A 23,423-nucleotide genomic window follows, 5' to 3' on the forward strand; every position below is an offset into this window, starting at 1 on the left:
TGCTGAGCATTATTTACATAAACAGAGTCATAGGGTAAATTTATAGACTGGACTGGAAGCAAGCTCACCTTTGGCTTTTGTCACGGGTGAGCTTCTCTAGGGAGAGGATGCTGAAGTGTAGGTAGAAGTGCAGTGTTCTGTGGAGCTTAACTCCAGTGAAAGGAAAAGGAAGGAAGTGAAGTTAGGCAGGAGAAGCAGGCTGACTGATAAAGCCCAACAGGGAGCTCCAAGGCAGCCACTCAGGGTCTTGTGGTGAGTGAAAAGAGTTAGAGCCATCATAAAGGACATTGTCAGGTCTTTGGCTGGGGCCACCTCAACATTTGCATGGTCTTGACTAATGCTGAGTGAACCCTAACAAGCTTACGCCAGAGGCTGTCTATCTATATTCCTTGCAACTGTGCAGCAAGTCCTTCAAGGGAGATCTGAATAGCACATCCGTGCCACAGATTTTACTTTTTAAAAAAAGTACTATTTATAGAATTCAAATAAGAAATACCTATATATTTGCTGAGAAAGATTGTACTATGGTTGTTACTGTTTATTTGAATCGCAAAATGTGAAGTAATACATGTGCTCAAGAAATGATGCATTCCTAAAGGGTAAAGTTGGAATAAAAAAGTTATTTTCCATTTCGCTTGTACTGAGTCCAGGTCTTCTGAGTAGCAGAGCAGTTGTTTTCATTATGTCTATTTTTTTGGTGTGGAAGATCAGTCTTTGATCATAGTGACAAGAAATACACATTTATTTATCCAAATAAGGTGTGTGGCAGATGCTGGACTACATCAGAGTGAGCTGGAAAGATACAGCCCCAGTCCAGGTGAAACTCACAATCTAGAGAACATTTACAGGCAAATTCCCTTTGGTATACAAGCAAAGCCTAAACCCAGGTTTGAAATGAGGGAAGACTGTACTTATTGTTGCAGCAGTGGGTTAGTAATGCTTAGAAATCTCAAGTACTAATACACTCTCCCCAAAATCTTTGACTCATGTTTCTTACCATTATGTACATACAAAGATTAAGATTCTTAATTGCAAGAGAGAGAAACCCAAGCTATTTTAAGTGAAGAGGATAATATATTGGGATACTGGAATATTTCATGATACCAAAGTAGGCCTGCTCCTGGGAGTCCAGGAATCAGGAGTGTACTACCACAAGGACTGTATTGTACCTATCTGGGATAGCCTACGGATCTATGTCATGCATTTCTCTTAAGATCGGTCACTTTTAGTTCAGAGTGCTGAGAACCATTGCTGTTAATCTATCTTGATCATTACATGTAAAGGAAATTTTCTTTTTCCTGTTTTGGTAGTACTGAGTTTGAAATTAGCCTTCACCTTTACTAGGCAAGTGCTTACTGCTTGAGCCACACCTCCAGCCTGAGGAAATTTTCTTGATTCCATTATAGCTTCAGCTGAGAATCAGAAAAAGAACTAATTGACCAATTTGGATGAAGTATGATGTACCTGGAGTTTTCTTATTTTGTTTTGGAGAATTCATTTGGTTGTTGGCTTGTGTTTAAAGCCCCAAATAGTAAAAGGATGAATTAGTACCAAGGGAAGATACTGCTGCCTTCTCACCGTATTTTTTATTTCTTATACTACGTCATGTCTTTGGTTTACTGAAATAGGTATTATTTTAGAGTCATTAGAATTAAAACAAATTTAAGTTAGAATGATTAAAATGATTCTAATTAGAATTAAGCAAATTTAAATTAATCCTTACCACCTCGAATAGCAAATATCGTTGAATTATTCACTAGTTTTTAGATATAGGTAGCTAAATGCAGCTAGTCTGAATTGAGATGTCCTATGAGTGGACAATGTTCATTGGATTTTGTTTTATCTTTTTTCCTTTTTGTGTACATTGGATTTTAAAGACAATGCCAAAAAATAAAATCTCAAAAAATTTTTTTGAGACAGGGTCTTGCCATGTAGACCAGGCTATCTAGAACTTATGATTCTTCTTTCCTCACCTCCCAAGGGCTGGGATTACAGCCATGCATCACAATGCCTGTCTAATATTTTTATATTGTACATACTTATACATAGACATAGACTGACTAAAGCAAGCTAGTGTATATATTACCTCACATTTCATTTGTGGTGAGAGCACAAAATCCATCCTCAGCATTTTTTAAGTATATAATACATTACTATTAACTATAGTCACCATGCTATACAATAGCTCTCTTGACTTTATTTTACCTAACTGAAATTTTGTGTTCTTTAACCAACATCTCCCCAACCACTGGTAACCATCATTTTACTCTGTGAGTTTGACTTTTCTAGGTTCCACATTATATATACTCATCAGTCAGCTTGATTATAGGATGCTTTAAGGGTATACATATAGGTAACACTGATCAAATTGTACATTTTAAATATATGTAGTTTTTCTTAAGATGTCAGTTATCTTTCAATAAAGCTGTTTTTAAAATGTCGATTTTTTTTTGTGGTACTGGGACTTGAATTCAGGGCCTACAGTTTGAGCCACTCCACTAGCCCTTTTATGTGATGGTTTTTTCTTGATAGGGTCTCGTGAACTATTTGCCTGGGCAGGCTTTGAACTGTGATCCTCCTGATCTCTGCCTTCTGAGTAGCTAGGATTGCAGGTGTGAGCCACTTGTGCCCTGCCAAAATGTCGATTTTTAAATGCTTCTGTAATGTAAACTCTCCTCTTGAACCATCCCCTAGCCCTCCTGCATCCAGTGGTCTAGCTGGGTCTAGATTCACTTGTTAAAAGTTTATGAAGTTTAGCTTATATAATGTTTATAAAGTATTTGAGAGAATTCAAATCCTAATTTCACTATACAAAATGAGATCTCTAGCTTCTGTGGACCCTAGAAGGTGATGGGAACCTCCTTACTTCTTGGGCAGCCCATTCCGTCTTCCGGTCTCTTTGTCTTCAAAAGCTTTTTACAGTGGTGGTTTTAGTAATTGGTTTCAGTTCCATTCCTTGTGTCTAACTGCACTCCATAATGACAGGCAGCATCTCAAATACCAAAAGTTTATCACATTACCTCCTTTGTCTCAGGTCAACCTAAAGTGTTTCAGGCTCAGAAACTTCAGTTATGGTTCCTTTATGGTCTCTCTGGTCAAATTGCACTTTGAGTTATCTTTGTTTAAGAATGAATTCCCTAGAAATAATGCTTTTTGGGAGTACTTACGCTTCGATGCATTCAGGGGCTAATATCACTGTTTCAGTAGTGGTTACTGTGAATTCAGACAGTCAATACCACTCAGGTTCTGGGTTCAATCAGATTTAGATTTATTTTCTAGCTCTTCCAACTTAGGAGCTCTGTCACTTTCAGGAAGATACTCAGGTTCTCTGAGCCTCATTTCCCTCTTAGTAAAATGAAGATAGCAATACAGGTGTATTCTGGGAATGAAATGAGATGGGGCGCCTCTGGGATGTATCAGTACCTCACAAATGTTCTGAACGTCTCTGTGGTTATCCTCTTCGCAGCCATCCTTTTATTTTATTTTATTTATTTATTTTGTTTTTGCTGCGCTGGAGTTTGAACTCAGGGCCTCATGCTTGCTAAGCAGTCGCTCTACCACTTGAGTCACTCTGCCAGCCCTTTTTTATGTGATGGGTTTTTTTAAGATAGAGTCTTGAGAACTATTTGCCCTGGCTGGTTTCAAGCCACAGTCCTCCTGATTTCTGGCTCCAGAGTAGCTAGGATACAGGCATGAGCCAGTGGAGCCCAGATAACCATCCTTTTATTGAATGTGCGATTATCCATCCTCTGAGGATAGGAGTGGTGGAAACGAGCACACACAGGCATGTGTGATAGATGTGGCTGAAGCTTGGGTTGTCTGCTTTTATTTTTCTGTCCATTAGAAAAAGTGTTTTTATGATTTATGTTGTGTCTACAGCAGGTTGGAAATAGCTTCTAAGCAGTGTGACGCCACCACTCCACGGAAGGCCAAGGAGCTGCCTTAGTTAATGGATGGCATCTCCCCTTCATAAAGTCCATGTCTTCAGATGCCTCCTGCTGAGGATGAGCCTTCCCTCACACATGCCAGAAAGTGCTTGTGTTGGCAGTTGTCCACCTCAGAAAAAAAGAGTCTGCTCTTGACAGCAGAGTGTGAGCGAGCGCCAATCTAAACAGAGCACTCCAGGTCTGACCAGGTTGGAGTGGCTGTGTAATTCAGAGTCCCCAGCACTGTCTGCACTGTTTTAACCCAGATGATTGTAGTTTCCAAAGATGGCCCTCACAGAAGTTCTTGCCTACATGTTTTATACAAAGCCACTATCAAGAGGCAGAGAGATTATTTCTCTTAAGTGATGAAACGTGGCAAGCCTGTGACTGTTTTGATCAGAAGATGGTAGAAATCACCCTGTGCCAGTGCTGGATCATTTTTAGCCAGTTGGCACCTTCTGCTTCCTGCCTCTTAGAATGCTGGCTCTTGGGATGTGCCCTCTGAAAACCCAGCTTCAAGATCATAAGAGTCCCAAACCACATGAGAAACCATGTGTAGCCGCTCCTGTCAGCACCAACTGAGCTCCAAGCTGACCACTGCATCGGCTCCCAGTTCTGAGTGTGAGCCCTCCTGGACGCTCAGCCCCAGCGCCCATCTGCCTGTGGCTGCAGGAACAGCCCAAGGGAGAGCTACCCAACTGAGCCCTCTACAGAACCATGGTGGCTAGGGATAAACTGTTGTTTTCGGCCACTAGGTTTGGGGGTGGCTCTTATGTAGCAGTGGATAACTGGAATGAAAATACTACTTTGGTTTTGGACCAAGTGGCAGCTCAGAATGAGCAGGGTCTTGAAGAGCTAGAGAAGTGAGCTGGAGGGACTCCAGAAGACCATTAGGGACACCCAAGGACACCCCAAAGATCCCTGAGGGAACTGTGGAGGCTCCAACATGGTGAGGAAAATGATCTTGGAGGCTGAAAGAGGGAACCCTTGTGTGCAGTCAGTAGTTTGTCAACTAGTAAAAGCTCTGAATGAACTCAGATCCAGCAGGAGAGATTTTCTGGCAGAAAGTAGAAAGTGCCAACTGTCTTTTAGCTGCTTTCAGTGAAACATGAAGAGAGAGATGAGCTAAAGGATTGTTCAACTTCTGAGCTAACTTTAGAGGAAATAGAGCCCAGAACAGTCTTTCCAGGTAGCACTGGATGCTTGTGTCTTTAGAACAGTTTATCCAGAAATTCTTTTTAAGAGACTATTGCTAAATTGATGGTTAAAATTGTAATCTCTGGTATATCACTATCTCTGTGTCTAACTCGTAATAATTTCTAGTTGTATTGGACTTTTTCAGCCTTTCACATGTTCCCCTCAGCTCTCCTAACAATTGAGGTGTCAGGCACATAGGAAATGTTAGGTCACAGTACTGACAATACAGCAGCCACGGCCACCCTCAGTCTTCCAATTCTGGAGTTCCTACTGTGTGTTGCTATGATGCTTTAAATAGGCTATCTCCCATCTTCATGGTGCGACATTGTGACTTGCTTCAAGGAAGAAGGAAGGATATGAAGAAAGGGCAGTGGAGACTCCATTTGAACCTTAATTTGACTTCATGTCCAAACTCCCCTATTATATTTTCTCTCTTGAGAAGGGTGAGTAGCAATTTTAAATAAAAAAGCATCTTCAATATGTGGACTACTTTCATCTTAGAAGATTTCATGCTTATTCTATCAGTCAATATTTTTCAGTCTTAATCTAAGTGAACTATAATTTTGACATTGACTTTCTCCATTTCTTCTGCTTGGGAATGTCATTATTATAAGAAGCTTCTTTGTAAAAGAAGTGTACTGGGTCAGATGATCTAATGCTCTTTCATCTTAGATATTACTTTTATCTTTTCTAATTTTCTGAGGCATGGGTTTCCTGGTCACTGTTTGCAGGGCTGTGGATGATTTCAATTTGACCAGCAGATGGAGCTCTTGGTAACTGAATGCTTGCGTTAAGAAGTTTATTTGCGTGATGGTTCATCAGTCATTTATTAGTCGTAAGAAGCACTTATTGATGGCCTACTGTATGTGTTAGATATTGGCATGGGTGTATCCCTGCTGTTGCTTTACATTTTATAATTATGTTGTTAGGCTCCTCTTAAATGATTACTTTTACATGTGGTAAAACTTTCAAAGGCACTCTGACCACTATCAAGAAGAAACTTCTCTGTGGAAAAGTCAAATGAGATGATGATGGAAATGTCTCCCTGTGCTAATCCGTGATTTAAAATCTGGGATTAAGAGGCCTCAGCAGGCCAAGACTCATTGAGAAGGAGCTGATGTGCCTGATCTGTGGCCTTCAAATGCCTCTCAGGAACTCAGCAGCTGGAATATATCTTATTAAGGCTGTCATGATCATAAACAGGACACAGATGCCATGGGCAGGTCACTACATTCTCAAATTATTATAAATTTATAATCCTATATCTTTTATCAGTAAATGGAAACTGATACCATCTCTCCCACATTCTGTATTAATGAAATTGCAAGAGGCACTCAAACTGCTTTTGCTGAAAAGCACTGACTCCTTAGTTGGGTCCACAAATTAACTAAAGACACGGGAAGCTTGGCATCCTGCCTCCATTTTGTGTCTGTCTTTGTTCTAAGCCACTCTCTTTACAGTCACTTTACAAATCACCTTGGATTCCAAAAAGAACAGAACTGATAACATCTTTATGACAAGGAACCAGAGCCACCTAGAGCTGCCACCCTCCCAAAAAGGACAATTCACATCCCAAGCCAGAGTAATACTCTCAAACTGGTGCCAGATTGCTCCCTCCAGGTGATAACTTCCAGAACTGGACCAGACCACCTGCCTGACCAAGACTGTGGGCTCTGCCAGACATGAACCCACCAGACCACACCTGCGACTGAACTGTTTAACTGTGCATACCTTTGTCCGCTACCCCCAGTTCTTTTGACTATTTAAACCTGTAGCTCATGCCTGTACCCCGAAGATGGCTGAGGATGAGCTGAGTGCTCACTCTGCCTTTTCCCACGGCATGTCCTGAGCCGTGTAATAAATTTCCTTTCTCTGCCTTCACCATGCTTCTTTATTTGGCATTTAGGGGCAGGTGACTGGACTTGGCATATGGAATCTCATGTCCAATTTTGGGTCCAAAATGGATGATGCTTCAAAACAGGGAGTCAAGCCAGGTGTGGTGACACAGGCCAGAAATGCCGGTGCTTGTGAAGCTGAGGCAGGAGGATTGTGAATTTGAGGCTAGCCTGGACTACACAGTGTTCCAAAAACAACAACAAAAAGCGTACAAAATAAAACCCACAAAAAAAGCAAAACCCAAAAAACAAGGAGTAGACAATGCAGATGTTTTTGAAACTTGGTTTTCTCTTTGCCTCCCAGTGAGTACTCTCTTATGCTTCTCCACTGTCAACTGTTATTACTTTATGAAAAGCCACATTTGGTTACAAGGTGGTGGTCATACCGTCACATTTCTTGTAGAGATCTCAAGAGCTGTGTTTAAGCTGGCAACACCACTGCTTCAATAATCAGAAAAATAAAGGATTTGTTGAACACGTAACTCATGGCGCAGAGGTGAGCCAGGACAAACTATTAGTTCTTCCACTTACAAAACCTAAACACGTCATGTTTCCAGTTGGAGTCAACTTCCGTTCACTGAGGTGTCAGAGGTTTAGTAACCTGTGCAGGTCATCCTAGCACTCATTACGGCCACACCACATGGTTTTGGGGACACTTGGTGTGGCACCTGGCCAGTCCTCTGAGAAGAGCAGACATTTGTACCAGAAAAGGCTGAATATGGGCTTATCTCTGGGTCTTTTGGGCCTAACACCTGCAAGCAGGTTTCTCTTTCTCTACCCCTCAGGCACCCTGGAAAAATGTCACATATCCCCAGTTGCTACCAAAGTAAAATTTTAAGGGAGTAAGTTGGGTGTTTTCCTCATTGAAAACCACTTGTGAGTGGTTCCTCTGGGCATTTTGGTCAGTACTTCTGAAGGGCAGGGGAAACAAAGGAGAAGAAAGTCCTGAGTCATCATCTCCTACCCTTCAATCCCATAACTCTCCTCGAGAGGCTTCGCTGTTATTGGCGAAAAGCATTGTTGCTTAAGAAAGTATAGAAAGTAAAAATCACTAAAGTTTATTTATTGAGAGCGCACTGTCAGACATTGCTCCAGGCATCTCTCATAGATTAACTCACTGTATCCTCACAAAAATACAATGAGATAGCACTATTTATTTTTTCCTGTGGTCCTAGGGGTCGAACCCAAGACCTTGTGCATGCCAGGCCAGCATTCTAACCTTGAGCTACATCCCCAGCCTGAGACCATTAAACCCATTGTATAGATGAGAAAACAGCTCAGAGAGATTAAATCACTTGCTAAAGGTGGCACAGACACTAGATGGGATGGCTACAGTCTGGATCCCTTCCAGGAACATGCCCTTATTTGACCTCAAAGGAATAGGAATCTTTCAGTAATAATAAAAATTGAATCGACTAGATGGAAAAATGGTTAAGTTCTTTACAAAAATTTCTGCACCATACCTCTAACTACACACTCCATTTGCATGTTTCGTTCTTGATGTATTTTATCAGCTTGGTCTCACTCGTCTTTGAACCTGAGGAATGTGTGCAGTGCTGACATAGAATATGGCTTATAAATCTTATATGTCTTAATGTATGCCTGAGGGCTCAAGTAGATATAAGTTTTGGAGAATGCTGTAATGTTAAGAACTATACATTGTTTCACTTAGTACTAATTATGACTATTTAACACAGCCTCATTTTATAAAAATTTAGAAAAGTATGTCTTCATATAATTTTTCTAACATGAAAGTATGTTAGTTAAACTCTACCTGAGTTATATACAGAAGATTATATGTAAACATCTTACTTCCTTTTCATAGCACTGCTTCTACATTTCAGTTTAACAAATTGCAGCCTAAGTCAGGGAATTTGCTCATGTAGATGGTTCATGTTTTCATAAGAAGGTGAGTTACTATGAACTTTAAAAAAATGAAAAATGAGTGCCCTTACTGCATAATAAAAAAGTTGAGGTAATCAGTTGGATTATAAATCAAGAAACTGTATTCAGAACAAAGTGCCAAGCATGGTTGTGCACATCTGTAATTCCAGCATTTGGGAGGCTGAGGCTGGAGGATTGCAAGTTTGTGATCAGCGTGGGCTACGTAGCAAGACCCTGTCTCAAAAAGTAAAAAAATAAAAATATAAATAAATAAATAACAATCAAGGTGGCCTGGATGAGATCCCAGGAGACTTATTCATGTAGACTGTGGACAGTTCGTAGGTGGATAGAAGGGGAGGATCTGGGAAAGAAAATCTCTTAATCAAAGGTTTCTCCTGCACTGTCCAGGGTGGAAGGAGGCAGTAGTCCTGCTTGTCAAGACGATTACCATAAAGGATGAAAGTGCCTCAAACTCTTATTTGAGAGACATCTTCGGAGCATCTAATGCCCACTATATGAGTGCTGCTCACCAGACTCACCTTCTCATTTTATTGGTTAAAAATTTTACTCTGATTAAAATCCTTCAGATAAAATCCTTAGGATAAAAATTCAGGTCCTAACAATAGCCCTGAAGGCCCTAGATAGCTTTTCTCCCCCTTCTGCCCACCCCCCCTTTTAGCCTTTGATCTTATCTCCTAGTCTTCTGGTTCACTTCAGGCAGCCTACACCGTCTTCCTGTTTATCAAATACACCAATCGCACCATAGTTCAGAGCCTTTGCACTTATTTGTTCTCATTTTATCCAGATGATTCCTTTTCTTTATTCCTTCAAGTCTTTGATCAAAACTCATTTCTCAATGGGGCCTTCCCTCTCTCACATTAAAAATCACCACTTCCACCTTTCTTATTTTTTTTTCTTATAGCACTTACCACTCTGGAGTATGCTATAAAATTGGCCCATTTATTTTGTTTATCTAGCTACACAAAGCAAACTGTAGACTTGTGTCTGGGGCACAATCCCCACTCAATATATATTCAGTGAACGACTGCATAAAACCCTCAGGAACTACATATAAGAGTTGCTTAATTCACTATGAGCTTCTCAGGTTACTTGGCATTAGTTCTTCTTGCTGAGTATTTTCCCTGTTTGATAACTTTCTTACTCACACTTTATTCTTTCTTATAACTTGAACTGACTTTGACTCTGTCTATCCTCCACCTTATGACCCCAATTTTCTTGAAGTTTCTCCTTGTGTATTTTTGTTTCTCCATTTTGCACAGACTATTGATATTTCTCATTTCCCAGTGTATCTTTTCAAGCCAGGCCTCATGCTTTGGTTGTCCCCATCTTCTGTGTAATTAGTTACACCCAGAGGTGGTCATAGGGCCACCACAGACAGGGTTTTGAGTGCAACTGTTATACACTGACTCAATGAATTGGAGTTGAGAATTACAAGTTAAATTTTTTTGAATTTGGTCACATTCTTGAGACTGATTAATTCAAAGTGCACCCAGAATTGTATTTCTGAAATTGCAAAGTCAAGGGACAGACCTCAGAGGTAGTTGTCAGTTGGAACTCCTGAGGTCTGCCAGGTGATCTTCTGGAAAAATGTCCCCCAAACGTCCTATTGCCAGTCAGCAATCTTTGACTTGCTCAATCATTAAAAGAAGTAATTATGTTTGAGTTATTTTGAAACTTAAGCTGCCTCATTTGACACCTCCTTGATTAATGAACAGTAATTGGCAACAGAGGCCAGACTATCCCCACATTCAAGTCCCATAAAAATCAGTCCCATAGTACCTGCATTGATAGGAAAGGACGTCTTCATCTGAAACGTTTATGTCACATAAGATGTTTTTTCATGTAGTAAATGAGTCCTTGACTAATTTGCCATCTATGTCCCTTGACTCAATGAACATTTGGCAACTTCTTAGAGACACTGACTTTTGTCACTGTTTGTGTTTTGTTGTATTTTATAACCTGTTAAGTTCTTCCAAAATTAATAGTGGCAGGGTCTGGAATTTTACTTTATTTGCAAGTAAATAAGCTAGCCTGTTACTGTTTCATGGATACTGGCAGAAGACATGAGACTTCTGGGTCAGAGACAAACGACTTTGTTATTAACAGCAGAGCAAGCATCATGAATTACTTGTTGGTGTCGGTTTTCCAACACTCTTCGAGTCCCACAAGATCTCAAGGTGGATACTGTGCACACAGGTGTCTTGTGTGGCAGCTGGGGAAGGCTGAGCTCAGGGAATGTACTGCTTTTCTGGCAACATGGATGGCAGGCAAATCTGCTCTTTGTCTGAAAGGGGATGTTATCCATTTTTCAGTGTTGCAGGCTGCAAGTACAACCTTGAGAAATGGCCAAGGGAAAGAAGGTGCAGGATGATGGGTTTATTTCCCAATATGTACATGTCTGGAAAAGCATTTCAAGGTTGGCATAATTAAATAAATTGCTTCTTATGATACAGATTACTTTATTGATGTGAGATTATGTGCACATAATCACACATCATCTGATAGCTTTCAATATATAAAATGGATTAGCTTCTTAAATAGTTCTGTATCTCTTGCCATTTTGTTTATTGAAATGAGATCGGATTTATATTCAATGAATGCACCTAATTTTTTCCTTTATTTTTGCTATATCTGTTGTCATGGAAACTAAAATCCAGTTCATGACATGACCATTTAGTAATAGTCAAAAATATATAATTATAAAGCATCATAATATATCTTTTTGTAAACCTTATCAAACTTACTGAATTTCTGCAAGCGACCCAACTTTGTTCTGCCATTCCATCTTCCATCTCAAGTGGAATGTGTAGTTCTGGTAACAATCTCCGAGACTGTCCTTACTGCACTCGTTATGCCCATCGTTACAACCTGGAGCTTCTTTCTATCCAAATCTTTGTATTTCATTTACACGGTGTGCTTGAGTATAGCTGTGTCCTACTCAAGTAGAAAATTAGTTTCTCTACTTTCCCCACCCCTCTGACAACACAAAAGACAACAGATACTTACCCTTTCTGACTGGTGTCATGGACAGTGTAGTTTGGGCTGGAAGAATGTGGCAAATCTTAATAGCAGGACTATCTCTATTAGCATGGTGCTAATGAGGTGGTTGGAATGTGAGCCCTTTTCCTTCTTGTAAGGCACTGACACTTGCTTTGGATTTGGCTTTGTGCAGTGAGTGTGTGCTTGCTGTATTTCCCTGACCAGGACTTTGAGCTCCTTGAGGGTAGAACCCGGTCTTGTATATATAGCAGAATGTTGTATACTTTTGCTGGGGTTCCATGTTTTGTTAAAAGGCTGGTTTTATGACTTGCTTACTTTGTACTTTCACTATGGAAATTTTAAACACAAGCAAAAATAGAATAAATAGTATAATAAACCTTCCTTCACTCAATACAATTATTGATTCATAGCCAATCTTGTTTAATTAATTCCACCACCCACTATCCCACACCTTATCATTATTGTTCTCTGCTCTTGTGACAAAAAGCATCACCGCCAGACTTCAACACATCCATGCCTCCTGTCACTGTGCTCTTTGAAGATTCTATGTTGGCTTAGACCTCGCTGGAGGATCTTCCTCTGAGACAAGCTTGACATGACAGTCCAACAAGCCACAAAGGAAGTGAACCAGATGTTCCTGACTCAGGACACATCAAAGTGGGACATGCCGTTCCTTATCTTTTTAGGAAAAATATGAATCAGTTGTCAAAAGGGCCCCTTTCCTATAATAGTCCAGACTCCAACGCCAATGGGCAACCACTGTGAACGACCATGCACCTAAGCTTGCGGAGATGCTGGTGTGCATCACATTAGCTGAGGGTCCAGGTCCTCTGGACCTAACAGTGACCCCTGACCAGGTCTACAGTGATTGCCATGCTACTTCCCTCCTAGTGGGGGACAGGGCTAAAAGTTGTGCTGCAGCTGATCGAAGATAGCATCTGTCCCAAAGAGAACAGCTCTCTCTTTTGTCTTTTTTTTTTTTTTTAACTAGGGCAGAATCTGATTCAAGTAGGCAGGAGCTGAAAGGCAGGCTTTCATCCCAGGGCACCCAGGCAGTACACCGAGAGGAGCTTGGTGGCAGAGCGGGCCACAATCTGCCCTCCAGCACTAACACACTGTGTGAATGGGGCAATTTGCCTGACCACTTGTGCTGTTTCCTTCCTTGAAAAAAGGGGAAATCATAGTATCCCTTGGGGTGCTATTAGTGGTTGAACTAATGGTTACATTTAGTTTATTAATCAACACGTATCTTAAGAATGCTGCTAATTGTCAAGTATTCATTCAGACACTGGTGAGACAACGGTGAACAACTTGGGTTCCTGCCCTCATGGATATTCTAGAGGGGACACACCTTTACAAACCAATCTATAATGTCAAATAGATGAGGAAATTAATCAGGGATGGAAATAGTGATGAAAGGGATTTATAACAGTACAGCTTTCGATAAAGATGAGGTGTTACTGTGACGCCCCACATTTCTGTTCCAGGAGTGGCCACACTGGCTTAGGTTAGGAGGAACTGACCTTACTGGAAGGCTTGACACAGGAGTGTGTTCTTCACAGGAAGTGAAGAAACATTCATATCACCTTGTCACCAGGTGTTTGGCCTTGTGTGCAGTGCTTTTAAATCCTTCAAAGAATTCCTCAAGTTGGGTATTTCAAGCCCAAATTTTAAGAAGAAAAAGTAAAAAAAAGAAAGGGAGCTTATTTCATGCATATTCATAGCTTTTGTACTTTTCTGTACGTCATGTTTCTCAAAGATGTTGTTTTTCATGGAAGGTTCAGAGACCAAAGAGTTTGAAATTGTGTACTGGACAGTTCATCTGGTCTGCCATTGACAGTGCCCCTTCTGAGAGAAATGACCACAGGCTGTTCTTTACATCCAGGACTCCTTGTTCTGAATTCTGAATTCTGTGACTCAACTGCTCTGAGCTCAACCCATCTTCAGAAGGTCCCTGAGCCCAAGACAGCTCTGTAGGGACTGGCGGATGGCTTATACAAGATTGCCAGAAACAAAACACAGTCCACTGTGAAAACCAATGCAACCATACGTAATTTTAATGGTGGTTGGTAGCAGCAGGAGAGGCAGTGTTAATTAAACTCTGCAGAAGCAGGCAGAGGGAACAAGCAGGGGAGGTGACAGAGTAGAGGTGACTGGATGACCCAACCACAAAACTATTTGTTGGGTGGCCAGTTCACCATGGTCTCCCTTCATGCACAAGGCTGATAGTTGACTGCTAAGAAGATTTCCTTACTTCCCGGGTACAGTAATGGAGGTAGCTTGAGTATGACAGCTGAAAGAGCCAAATAGCCACACTAGATGATGCTGGGTGACACATGACTGTGACATTGCCTCTATGCAGTTATGCTCCATAGGCAGAGAAGGCAAGTACTGACAGAGTACAGGTCATTCTTTCTATTTTTCTTGTTCTAGATCAAGACAGACACTGGAGCATCCTCAGTGCTGGGCTGGGATAAATTTTAACACTTTAGCAAAGACTCAAATTTGGAGTTTGATTCATAACCCTTGAAGCTGAGCTGGAGCCTCTTTAAAAGCAAAGTTTGCGATGAGGCAGGACTGCTTTAGATGGGGAGTGTCCAGGTTAGACTCCTGGAACTGACTTCCCCTGGCTGTATAGGTCCCAAAATAGCTAGAGGGGAGGAGGGAATAGGATGGAGCAATGTTGCCCATTTCAAGTCTGAAGGGAATTAAGACTGGTTTGGGTTATACTGGAAATCAACTCCACAAATTGAGGCATTCACTTGATAAGGATAAGTCTTCAAATTAGGTCCTGTTGAGAGATGGGTGACCTAAGACATTGGACACACTCAGGGAAAGCAGTCACCCTCCCAGGAACTTGGCTTTCTCAGCAGTGTAGAAGGGAACTTTGGAGAAAGCTGGTCTGTAATGTCACAGTGCTAACAGTCCATAAGTTCAAGGAGGAAAACCTAGCAAGTAGGCAACTTGGCTCTCTTTATTCCAGCTGATGATCACCACAGGGAGGAGATGGATCAAATGCCATGGATATGAAACATATAGCATTGGTAAAACACCAAGTTGTTTTTGACTGGAGTTCTGGAGCAATGCTTAGCCTTAAGGCAGGCACAGGGGACTTGTTGGCTGAGAGCTGGAGAAACTCACTTGGTAATTCTAACTACACTAGGCTTCCCTTTACACAAAGCAGCTTGTAACCCATCAACACACATTCCTCCCTGCACACCGCAGTCCTCTCTGTTTAGTGTCCCCATAACCCTTCATCCATCAGTGGGCTTGTATTGTTAGGTTATGTGGAGTCAGTCTACAGCTCTCCCCTTCTCACCTGCCCTAGATCTTCTCAAAGGCAAGACCTGGGCCTTTTTAAAAAATCTGTATCCATTATACTGTACCTGGAAACTTGTAGCCCTCTAAATGTTTGTTGACTGATGAATGATATCATACTTAAATATTTGTGCTCAGGCTAATACCGAGAGCCAAGCTATAGAAGCAGAAAGTCCTAACACAGCCAGTTCCTTAAGAATTTAATGAAGTCTGGGGCTGGCAGAGTGGCTCAAGTGGTAGGGCACCTGCCTAGCAAGTGTGAGGCCCTGAGTTCAAGTCCCAGTACCACTAAAAAAAAAAGAATTTCATGAAATCTGAATAGAAATGATCACTAGCAGGATTTGGGAACAAAACACAGAGGCAAAATCCAGTAAGATTGAGACCTGATAACCTTGTTGAATATTGAAAAAGGACAAAATCCTATTTGCTACTGTGATTAGATAACAGTAGGGAGATTAATGATGTCCCTGGTGGAAAGCCAGTCTCCTCTGAGTGCGTCCTCAGCTTCTGCAGAGAAGGATGGCGTCCCCGTCAGTGCATGATGCTGAAAAGTTGGGGAGAGGGTCTTCCAGCCAGGTGCTGCAGTAACACCCAGAAACCTGCAGGGCAACAGGTGGCCTACTCCACAGTAAAGAGCAACTTAAATGCCTATATTTTGATTTTATTTTCTTAACAATCTGTCTGTTCCAGTAAGTTTATTTTTTCTTCCTTCCTTCCTTCCTTCAGCAAATATTTATGTTGAGTGCTTATTCTTTTCCAGACATGGGTCTAGACACCAGATAAAACAGGAAACAAAACTTACAAGAAAGTTCTCATTTTCATGGAGCTTATGTCCTAGTGTGAAGACATAATAAATAAGAATGAAGCATGGAGGAAATAGGATAAATGCTAAGGATGAAAGTAGAAAAGGGGGACTGGTATAGATGCTCAACCTGTAATCCCAGCTACGCATGTAGTGGAGATTGGTAGCATCACAATTTGAGGGCAGCCTGGGCAAAAAGTTAATGAGACTCCATCTCAACTAACAAGCTGGCCATGGTGGTACATGTCTGTCATCCCACTTACACGGGATGGGGAGGTAGAAAGATCTTGGTCCCAGATCAGTCTGGGCAAAAAAGCATGAGAACCCCACAAAAAGTGCTGGGGTCATGGCTCAAGTGATAGAGTGGGTTCAAACCCAGTACCACCTCCCAGAAAGGAAGTAGAAAATGGGGACTTGATTTGGGGAAGGAAGCAGGTTTAGGATGTTTGATGGGAATGGCCAATGAAAGCCTTACTAAGAAGAGAACATGTGAGTAAGCAAAGGAAGGAAGTGAGGGAGCTTACCTTGAAGCCCGTTAGAAGAGTAGGAGGAGGAGCAAGTACAAAGGCCCTGAGGTCAGGATGGGCTTAGTGAGTGCAAGGGTCAGTGAGCACATAGGCAAGGCAGCAGTTGAGTACACAAGGGGGAGAACCCAAGTCACATCACATTGGGTCTGGTAGACCATACTTAATACTCTTTTATTTCAAACGAGGGGGGAGACCATTGGAGTGTTTGAAACAAAACAACTCAACTTACATCTTAACAGCATTAGTTTGGTTGCTGTGGTAAGAATATTCTGCAAGAGCAGGACAGGGAGCTCAGTTATGAGGCTCCTTGCAATAGGAGACGTGAGAAGTAACGGGCTCAGACAAGACTGGGCAGTGAGGTAGTGCTAGAGGAGATACATTTTGAAGGTGGAACCAGAAAGACAGACTGAGAATAAACAGAAAATCAGGAGAAACCAGGCAAATCTGATGTCTGGGAAGAAAGCGTTTAGGGAGGAGAGAGATATGATCCATGGGGTCACATGCCCCTGCCAGGTCAGGTCAGGTGACCTGTGTGAGGGTCAATGGACCATGAGAAGAGCAGTTGCAGAGGAGTGGAGGAGTGGGAGCTTGGAACCTGGATGTGATGTGTTCCTTTGTGTTGGGATGGGAGGAGAAAATGGATCAGTGGGTGTACACAATACTTTCAAGGACGTCTGCAGAAAAGGGATAGAGAGAAATGAGTGTTAGTTGAAGGGACAGGTGGGATTCAAAAGTATTTTTAGATGGGGGAAATTAAGATGCTTTTATGCTGAGGGGACTAATTCAGGAAAGAGAAAACTGGATGATACGAGTAACCAAAGGAAAATGCTGCTGCAAACTCCTAAGGCAGATGGCCGAGAAGATAGACAGTTCATCCACTCACAGAGGGAGGAACAGAGACAGAGCACAGGTGATGGGAGGCTGTGAAAGTTCCCTTCTGATTGCCCCGACTTCCTCAGCGAAGCAGCAAGCAAGACTGCGTGCTGCAGGAGGGGGAAAGATATGTTAGGAGAGAAAGGTCCACACAACAGAGCTTTTTCCTGTCCCAGTTAGGAAGCAGATGCTGAATGCAGACATAGGACAGGTAGGGTAACATTTGTGGGGTTGGGGGTGGGGTCTTGGAATTCAGACATGGGATTGAGGATGTAGTGATGGTTAGGTATTCCTGTCTCTTCATAGTGATTCTTCCAGAAGATTTTTGTCTAGAAGGATGTATTTTACATATAAAATCACTGATGTGGCATAGTAAGGTAAGTGTGTATATTTATACACACACATAAATACATACAAACATTTGTGTTTTTATATTCTAATTGACATTGGCCTTTGAGAATTCCATTTCATCAAAATATGAACAAAATGCATAACAGAACTCTGAAGAGGAAAGAAAATGAATTCACCCAAATCAGAAAAGTTAAAATTAAAAATTGGTATCTAGTGGCCTGAGGGGGTCATCTGCTATTTTATTGAGGACTGAGAGTCCTCAATAATCTTGCAATAATAATATTCACCCAGTTTCAGCACTCTCAGAACTGCTGGGAAATTGCCTCATTAACCTTTATAATTCCCTTGTGAGGTTGGCAGGAATTTGATGAGATTTCCATTCTCTCTGGTGAGCAAATGGAGACAGGTAGATTTGAAATTGTAGACATATCTCAAATATAAGTAAATGTTGTGTTGAGTCCTGTGAGAGTCATCAGTTTGGAGCATAAGAATGAATTAAAGTCTATTAATCACCCTAAGATGAGTCAGCCACTTTTAAACCTGTATCATGGATTTCAAGAACAGAAAAGCATGTTAGGAGAGGTGGTGAGAGGGAAGGGAAAGGAAAATAGAAACTAGCCAGCACTTTCCATTGAGCTTTTTAAACAACATCCACCAGTCACAGGTGTTGGAGAAGTAAGGACGTGTTACTCTATAGAAGGCAAGAGGTAGAACAAAATTCAGACTGAACAAAAGCCAAGATTCTACAGCTGCTAAAATGAGAGAAAGGAATGAAAATGAGACAAAACAGGAGGATCTTACATGAAGATGTAAAGGAAAGAACAAGCTGTGACCTTTTGATGGCTGGGAGAGCACAGCTAAGTATAAGTCATGTGATCTTATACTGGAGTGTGTCTGTGTTGCAGGATGGTGATAGAAAGAAACGGTAATCTTCTGCCAGCGCTGGTGGCTCACTTCTGTAATCCTAGCTACTTGGGAGGCTGAGATTGGGAGGATCATGGTTGGTGGCCAGCCTGGGCAAATAGTTTCTAAGACCCCATCTCCAAAATAACCAGAGCAAAATGAACTGCAGGTGTGGCTCTAGCAATAGAGTGCCTGCTTTGCAAGTACAAAGCCCTGAGTTTAAACCCCAGGCCCACCAAAAAAAAAACCCAAAAAAACAAAAAACAAAGAAAGAAATGATAATCTTCTAAAAATAGCATTCCTAGTTTGACACCAAAATGGCTTTTCAGTAATAATAAGCACCAGCTAACATTTATTGACTTCTCACTTGCCCGACACTTAGCTCCTTGCAAGTGCTAATTCAATCCTTACTGCCTGTCTATGAGCTCAGTACTACTGTTTACACATTCTACAATTAATAAATTAAGGGATGGAAGAAAAGTAGGCTTCCCAAAGTCAGCCATTGCATGGGGCAATGTGATAACCCAGTTCTTTCACGTATGAGTGCCTGTGACAACAGACGTTGCACAGCAGGTGCATAATGAGTGCCTGCCAAACCAATGAATGAATGGACCATGATCTGGCAGTGCCCAAGGACCTGCTTGAAGCATTCCGCCCTCTCTTTTATCATCTTTATAATGTGTGTGTGTGTATTTTGGTGGTACTGGGGCTTGAATTTAGGGCCTCATGCTAGGCAGGTGCTGTACCACTTGAGCAACTCCATCACCTCTGCCATCATTTCTTCTGTTTGGACCTCCCTTACCTGCATCCCCACTGCTTTCATCTCACCCCCAACTCCTCAGGTGTGCCCTTCTCTCATGGAAACCATCTTTTTTATTCAAGTTTAAGTTCTGTGACCCACAAACACCCTCAATCCTTCTTTCCATTTTCTCTCTAGCTAAAGGATCAAAACTGTTAATGGTCTAGTATTTAATCCTATCACTTAAGTCATTCCACCAGCCCCAATATTTAACTTCTATCTCCAAAATTTGCATGCCAGAAACAGTTCTCAACCAGCAAAGATTAGGGGAGTGGGAAAGGAGTCCTTGGACACATGTTTTCATCTAGGCAAGTGGTTACTACTGAGTCACACCCCCAGCTTGGAGGGGAAAGTTCCCTTCCTTTCCATACTGGGGTTTAAATTCAGGGCGTCATGCTTGCTAGGCAAATGCTCTACTGCTTGAGCCATACCTCCAACCCAAGGAAAGCTTCTGTCCATAAAAAATCTGGAAGATAAGTGTGAATTTCTGAGTTTCCACAGGTAGGAATCTTGTCAAGATGATAGCTACAAAAACTGATAACCATAGATACAGGTAGATATAGGCCTTTGCTATTCTGTACATCTATGAATATGTTATAATAGCAAGAATTTGCTAATTGCTTTCTATGGTCCAGTGATTCTGTTAAACAGATGATGTATTTCATCATTCAGTGTCCCCAGCCATCCTAAAGGACAAGAAAGCTGAGGCTTAAGGAGTTTCTTTGACCAACATAATTAAGTGGAGAGGCTAAGAATTGGGTTCTTTAGTCTCCCTAAGACTGAAATTGGCACTTTTTGCACTTCAGCCCGTAACCATCTACTTTCTTCTGATCATGAGGATGGATGCACATGTCCCCAGCCTCTCACCCACCTCCCTGAGGAGACGTTCACAGCAAATGCTTTCAGACTGCAGTGAAAGCTTCCCTCATCCATTGCAGTAATTGCATTTGTTTTCTGGGAGCCCTCTGTAAGTCAGATCCACAGACCTCAGGGAGAGACTCATTCCTGTTCTGGACATCAGGAGGGAGCATCCTGCTCCACTGTTAACCTCTTGTCATTATAGTGACCCTGAGCAAATGAATCTTCCCTCATCACTGTCCCCCTCTTCCCCGCCGGGGATGACAAGAAAACAGGTACTCCCAGGCCCCAGTGATTCAGGCCTATAACCCTAGCTACTCAGGAGGCAGAGATCAGGAGGATTGCAGTTCAAAGCCAGCCCAGGCAAATAGTTCATGAGACACTGTTTCTTCATGAAAAAGGGCTGGTGGAGTGGCTCAAGGTGTAGGCCCTGACTTCAAACCCCAGTACTGCAAAAAAAAAAAAAAATAGGCATTAGCACAAAGTCCAGCATCTTCGTAAAACTTTGAATTGTTGTTCCTTTTAGATTGGATTTTATCTGTCCTCTCCTGCTTCTCATTCATACCAGGAACCCATGAAGGTGTTTTGTTTGTGTTGGCCTCAATGCTATGGAACTGTTACCTTGTTCCAAAGACTGAATTTCACATGTCCCCCAGGGTAAGCCTCAAAGGACAGGGACCTTATCTTTCTTGGTCTGGTGTATGCCTAACTCTGTGTCTAATATGTGTAGAAACTCAGTTAATATTTGTTGAAGGAGTGGATAGATCAAACTCCACCACACTGAAGAAAAATAGCAAATGACCTTCACACCTTAGCCTTAGTATTTAGGAATTTTGCAAATATGATTTTTAGATTTTTGCCATAGAGCTGTAAAAACATAATCTCCATGTCAGGAGCCTGGAGGCTGTATGTATTTTTATTTATTTATTATTTATTTTTTGTGGTACCTGGGTTTGAACTCAGGGCCTTACGCCTGCTAGGTAGGTGCTCTACCACTTGAGCCACTCCACCAGCTCTGTATTTTTACTTTTTGTTTTTTGTTTTAGCTGTGTATTTTTTTTCAAAGAACACCAGATACTTCTCAGTAGTAAGGAGATTTTGGGAATATGACCTTGGGTTTTTAAGTTTATTTTTGGTGGTGGTATTAGGGTTTGAACTCAGGGTCTGGCACTTGCTAGGCAGGCACTCTACCACTTGAGCCACACCTCCAGCCCAGCCCCAGCCCCAGTCCTGGGGTTTATATAAATGTGCTTACCTGTGTCAATGTCTCAATCAGTACTTTCCCTATCATGTAACAATCATTCATTGAGCAACTATTATGTATTTCTGAGTTAAAGCCTAGCAGATGTCTTTTCTCTCTGCTATATAACTTTTTGCTATTCCCAGGCTATTTTTAGATCAATACATTTTTTCATTTTTTTGTTCATTCACTCAACAAACACCTGTTGAAAGTTTATGATGGACCAGTTGGGCCCAAATATGTTTATTGGTAAGAGGAAATGTTCTCTGAAGTTATAACTCTGGATCCCTGCTTGGCTCTTTTCCCTCAATATGACAGGAGATTTATGGTCGTGGTGAGAGCTGGGGAGGAAGGAGAAGCAGGCAGAGCTAAGGTTTGGCCCCTCGTCAACATTACCATACAATTCTCCCCTTGGAAGGGAACACACTCTGAGGTGTTCTGAACACAGTCATCCAGATTCCTTTATTGGCCAGAAGTGTAGTTGGATAAAACATTGCATGGTACTAGGGCTCAGAACTTGCTATCTTTTCATTTTAGAAATTTTGGTGACTGGGCATGGTGGCTCACACCTGTAATCACAGTTACTTAGGAGGTGGAGATCAAGAGGATCATGGTTCAAGGTCAGCATGGGCAAAATATTATGGCGACCCATATCAACAAATAAGCCAGACATGGTGGTGGACACCTGTCATCCCAGTTGTGTAGGAAGCACAGGTAAGAGGATCAATGTCTGAGGTTGGCCCAGGCAAAAATGTGAGACACTACCTGAAAAATAACCAAAGTTACAAAGGGCTGAAGGTGTGGCTCAGTGGTAGAGCATCTGCATAGCAAGCATGAGGCCCTGAGTTCAAACCCCAGTCCTGCCAAAAAAGAAAAGAAAGAGCATTTTGGAGGGATGGGGAGGGGCAGTGTTACAGCTTGGATCTGGAACATGCCCTGAAGTCTCATTTGTTAAAGGCTTAGTCACCAGCCTGTGGCACTCTAGGGAAGTGGTGGGAGCTCTAAAAGGTGGGGCCCAGTGGGAGGGGTGTGGCCTTGAGGGGTATATGGATCACTGGGCCCACCCTCTCTCTGTTTGCTTCCTGGTCACCATGGCGTGAGCCCCTGCCATGATGCTTTGCCTCACCACAGGTCCAAAGACAACAGAGACAATGATCTTGTGGACTGAAACCTCTGAATGAAGCCACTTAAACCTTCCCTCTTCTTAAGCTGATTGTCTAGGTGCTGTCGTAGTGACAGAAGGCTGGCCCACACAGACACCATCTAACTAAGAAGGATTCCCTTTGCTCAGTAGGAAAACTCCTTAATCTCCAAATCTACTTGGTTCTCAAAGCTTTGCCTCGCCATTTTCTTTAAGCAGGGGATCCTGTTTGCTGGCTGGTAGAACTGTAGGCTTGACCCTCTATAGGTTTACGTGTTAATGGTGTTTTTACTCACAGCCATGAACAAAGCCATCCAAATAGACGATGTGTGGGCAAGAAAGAAGCTGTGTGTCTTTGGGATTGACACTTCTCTGGCTGTCTGGGCCATCTTGGTGACTCTGCAGGTGAACATATCTATTTATTTGCTTCCAACTCCTGGCTGTGCTCCTTCCCTGCTTCTGAGCCCCAGGCCTTTGGGGTTTCTCATTTTAGCTCTTTGATCTCAATTTGGAAGAAAGGGCATTAGCGCTCCATGAATATGAAGCATGTATCACTCAGTAGTTTTAACTGTTGTGGAAGGGTCTCTCAGTTATAACCTTAGACAAGTCCCAAGTGCAGGCTGCCTCTCCTCATAGGGCTAGGCTTTAGGTTAGGGTTAGCCTTAACCCTCTGGTCCTCTTTCTTCCC

The sequence above is a fragment of the Castor canadensis genome, chromosome 9 (assembly GCF_047511655.1).
Source record: "Castor canadensis chromosome 9, mCasCan1.hap1v2, whole genome shotgun sequence".
In the NCBI taxonomy this organism is placed as follows: Eukaryota; Metazoa; Chordata; class Mammalia; order Rodentia; family Castoridae; genus Castor; species Castor canadensis.